This window comes from Theobroma umbraticum, unplaced genomic scaffold (assembly GCF_002168275.2).
Source record: "Theobroma umbraticum cultivar Fairchild unplaced genomic scaffold, ASM216827v3 scaffold_95.0, whole genome shotgun sequence".
Classification (NCBI taxonomy): Eukaryota; Viridiplantae; Streptophyta; class Magnoliopsida; order Malvales; family Malvaceae; genus Theobroma; species Theobroma umbraticum.
This window is the reverse complement of record NW_018397257.1, coordinates 9,561,813-9,566,754: the sequence shown is the minus strand read 5'-3', so window position 1 is coordinate 9,566,754 and position 4,942 is coordinate 9,561,813. Positions and strand designations below refer to the sequence as shown.

General features: G+C 29.4%; 1 pseudogene; it reads right to left on the bottom strand.

Moving 5' to 3' along the window:
* Positions 1 to 614: 614 nt before the first annotated feature.
* Positions 615 to 4,942, bottom strand: part of LOC110412443 (beta-amyrin 16-alpha-hydroxylase CYP87D16-like) — a 4,764-nt pseudogene continuing 436 nt past the window's right edge.

Genomic DNA, 4,942 nt, shown 5'->3' with positions numbered 1-4,942 from the left:
GATCTTAAGAGAATACTGTTTCTTTCTGGAGTGTTCAAACGATTTTAATTGTGATTGCAATGCATGCATATTAAGTGCAGTTATTATCATAGCATAATTTCTATGCCTGGAAGATTTGCATATCATGACAATAACAATCTTGAGTTTGCTTTGACTCATTAAAGATTATAATTGCTTGTTTTATTGGAAGACATTGAAACAATCCTGGTTCCTCTCAAACATTGAAACAAGTGGTATTTCAATTTTCCTCTGGCTTATTAAAGCACTCTCGGGTATTGAATGATAATCTTAGTTTAAAATCATTATTAACTTTCCTGTTTCAGAAATCCTCATCCAAAATTTTCACGGAATACCGTGAACATTAAGAACTTAATTATACCAGATGGAAGCTGTCATATATAAATCACAGAGCAGCATTAGTTGATAGCTTAACAAGGGAAAGTATTGCTAATTAAGAAAATTAAACTTCCACCAAATTGTTGACTGCGGTGTGCAGATGGAACACAAATATAGGAAGCCAAACTAGTTTTATTTAAGAGTAGATTATACATCCACTTTTTATCCTTTGATATCTGATGCAGTATTTAACAAGTCATGGCTGCTTTTCTGAAACTTTAACGAAGAAACCATCTGTCAATTCCAAAATCGGTGTACGGGGCTACTGCTCCTCCTCTGATCTTTGTCAATCTATATTAAAAATTTATTAAAAAAACCATATTAGGTATACTTATTATAGTAATATATAATTTAAAATAATAAAGATAATTGATAAATTAGTAGATTAGTAGAACGTAAATAATCGTAAACGTACAAATTTTATAGTAGTAGTATAATAAAAATAAAAACCTGTATTTGGTAACCCAGACGTGTAAAAAGACTGCCATCAGAACCTTGCTGAACTCTGCTCCTGCACATGTCCTATTCCCTCCTCCAAATGCTATGACGTTCTTCGCCGTTGAAATGCCTCCCATGTCCTTTAATTATAAGATTTGCACAATATGAGAAAAGAGAAATATTACCTTACAATTACTAGAACTTACAAAAGTCTGAATCAACTACAAGAATCCTTTAATTTTTCTGCTATTTGTGTTCACCTATTTTAAGATTACTATTATTAATTTTGTTTATCTGTGAAGTAACGGGTTTTCTTAACTTTTTAATATCAATTAAACCAAATCTTATTTAAATCTATTTTTATCCCGTCAACAATTTTGGTTGATCACAGTTTGATTAAGCTACAAAAGCTTGGGAAAAGATTTACATATTAAAGAGTTGAAGGCATGAGGATATTCATATGTATTAGAATTAAGTTGAAGGGCTGCGGGTACAATCATAAGGATCCAAACTTTCGGTATAGTATATAACTTACGATGAAAGAAACATTGCATGCATAAAAATATATGTTTACAATAAGTTTAATTATACCAAATAAAGAAATTAATTTATTAATAAAAGAATAATTATACTATTAACGTGAATATTAGTTACAACCCTTCTTAAAATTTAAGAAGCAACATTTGTTAATCAAAGCGATTCGTTAATGATCTAGAAACCAGAAAAATAATGAATAAAAAATTTTAGGGAGGAATCAATCTTCTTTTTGGGAGAAAATGTTGCCGTATACCTCCGGTAATGAGTAAAAGTCATAGATTTGTATTCGTTCCATGAATTCCATGAAAGTCCAGGATTGGTGCCTTCTCCCTTCTTTAGGATTTCCTCATGCTCCTCGTAAGCAAATCATACCCCCCCCAAAAAAAAAAGAAATCAAGGTTTTTTTCTATAAAAAAGATGAAAATGTTTGCAGTATAAGATTTAATCATTTGAAATGATCTTATTTTGATAATTAATCACTGACAGTTAATTGTTGCAATACTGATGGGTCATCCAATACACACTTAATGGCTATAGTAACAATAGTGGAAATACTTTCAACGCTAGCAAGGAAAAGACACAACATAAGGTAGACTCCAAACTCCTTTGTCAAAAATGCTTCTTTTTCCATGGCTTCCACTATTTGACCAAGAAAATCTCCTTTATTCCAACCCTAGGAATAAGACTTCCTTCTCTTTTCTAGTAGTTGGGATAGCACCTTTACTACTTAATTTTCGTTGCGTCTGCACGCAAATATATATATATATATATAGGCACACAGTAAACGGTACTATCTTTGGAAGATCTTAAAATGCTATAAAATTTAGAAGATTATAACAAGTGTAATAGAGATGACTAACCTTTATACATTTGTAGAAAGCAGTCCCAGGGATATACACAGGGAATGCCATAAGTCCTTGCAACAAGCTACAGAAATATTCACTTAAATTTTCTTCAGATTTTTCCAATTCATAACTCATCAGAATCTTTGAAGTAAATCCAAGTATCATCTGCAAAATGCGATAAAATTAGTGGAAAAAAAAGAAAGAAAGGAACTAGGTACACATCATAATAATAAGTCAGCCTTGATTTAGTCGTTTCTACCTCTCTCCCTCTACTGTGGTTTTATGAAGTATATTTGGTTAAGCTAGAATTACTTACAGCAGCACTTTGGCCTTTGACTTCTACCTCTGACTGCTTGGTCCACTCATGCAATCCATGGTTTATGATTTCCTCAGACTGAGAAACCAGCTTCTCTTTTGTATATTTTTTATCCTATTATAGAAAGGTAAATCAAAGCTTTTGGGGGAGCTGCTTTTCGAAAAAAGAGAAAAAGAGAAGCTTTAGCATATATATGATTTTATGTGAAAAAAAAAAAAACTCAGATGCTATACAAAAAAAATTATGTCACAAGGGGTTTATATAGAGTTTACTTTTGTATATATATGGTTTATTTTTCATCTTATTATATAATCAAGCTCATGAACCAATAGTAAATGTTAAATTTTATTTTTTTTCGTAATAATTAGATTGGTGAAAACAATAAGTGACCTCACAAAAGTACATTTGGTAAACCCTATGATAAGTATTTTGTTTTTTAAATTTTCGTTTATAACTAAACTTTATTTTGAACAAATAGATCAAGTATACGGATGAGTATTAATCAATGTTAATCGAATAAAATGATCAAAATCAATTGAATTTAGTTAATTTGGTTTAAGTTTTAATTGATTACTTGATTCAATTTCTTTAACGATTTTGATTAATTTTTGGTATACAAAATTTACAACTAAATCAATGGAAAAATCAATCATTAATAAATATTTTGTATAGAGTATACGACTCTATATAAGTTATTGTGGTATTAAGTTATGCATTAAATATGTACAGTTCATGAAAGTTACTTTGCATATAATATCTTATACTTAGTTATTTTTATTTTTTAGTCATGACAAGACAACAATGTATAATGTGAAACTTAATTGGTCAAAGATAATATTGTTTCACACAAATAAAGTCATTCAATTGGCAAAAGGACTGGGTGGTTGCAATTATTTATTTGTATACATGTTAGAGATAGTTTTCAACTACTAAAAGTAAACGAATTGTCTATCAAAGATCGAGAAGAGAAGTCTCATTGCAGGTCTCAAAAGTCATTTTTGAATTTTTGGAGAGAACGAGTGTAGTTTAGGTTTTGATATCTTTAATAAAATCTTAAATTATAAATTTTTTTATCTTCAAGTATTTAGATATTAGTATATAAATTTTTGACCCCACTCTCTAGAAAATTGTAAAAAAAATTAGTAGGTTCTTTAGTTTTATTAACTATGTAATATTCTAGAAAAGTAATATTCTTAGTATAAATTTTTAACAATTGAGTGGTGTTATGTGACACCACTCTTATATAGGTGGGTCTGCCTATTTGCAGAGAGTATTGAATCATGGCCCTTCAAAATTTTTAACAATTTTATTTATTATATATAATTTTTATATTTATTTTTTAAAACTATTTATTTATTATATATATTTAAAATGATTCCTTCAAAATAATTTTTTATTTAATAATTAGTATAAATAAAAAATATTAAATTGACCACATTAGTCTTACTCAATTTTATCCTAATTTCTCATCATCTTTCTTTTTCTATTCTCTTTTAGCTTTTTATTTTTACTTTACTTTCCTCTTTGTAATTCAATATTGAAATACACTTCATTCTTAGAAAAAGATTTATAAGCTTGTGAGCTTAAACAAGAAAAGATCTTATCACTCACCATCATTATGTGAAATTAAGGTGAGATAAAGTTTTTTTTTATCTTTTTTTTCTATTTATATTATTTAATTATTTATATATTTAATGATTATGTGAACTTTTGTATATCATATTTAACTTTTTATACTTTATGTATTATAGTTTATATTCAGTAATTTGAGTTTAAATAAAAATATTGGATATTGATTGTTTTAATTTTTCTTATGTTTGATTAAAATATGAATAAGTTGAAAATAATTGATAAAGTTTTTAAAGGAATTCTCCAGCTTTTAAACTAATAATTCAGATCATGTTGTCACGGTTGAATATGGTTCTGCAGAAACTGGATTCTAGTAGTAAAAACAATACAAAAAATCCTATTTTCAACTATTTCCATCAGCAATCGTGTTAGCCTCACATCTGATATATTTGAAGGAAAGGCCTGCAGTGTTTTTTATTTTTTTTTTTGAAAATTCATGAATTCATTACGAAAGGCCTGCAGTGTTACTGGACAGAGCTTCAATGGTGCTGGAAATGAGCTTCATGCACCAAGGAACATTATTATGACCTTTAGCCCAACAAAAATTGAAGGAGTCGCTCTCAACTTCCAGGTTGTGTTAGGAGGCCCATGGAGAGTCCAGAAAGAACTTGATGCCCTGTTTGATGGCTTGGAATTCAGCGAAGTTAAGAGTCTTCTACTTCGATGGCGAAAAGAAGACCCCCTATGTTGCTTTGGTGGTCTCGGAGGAAACCCCTTATGCTCGCAGGTCCTGGTTTGGCGCAGGCTGCTCCATCAATGTTGAGTTTGAGAGAACCTTTGG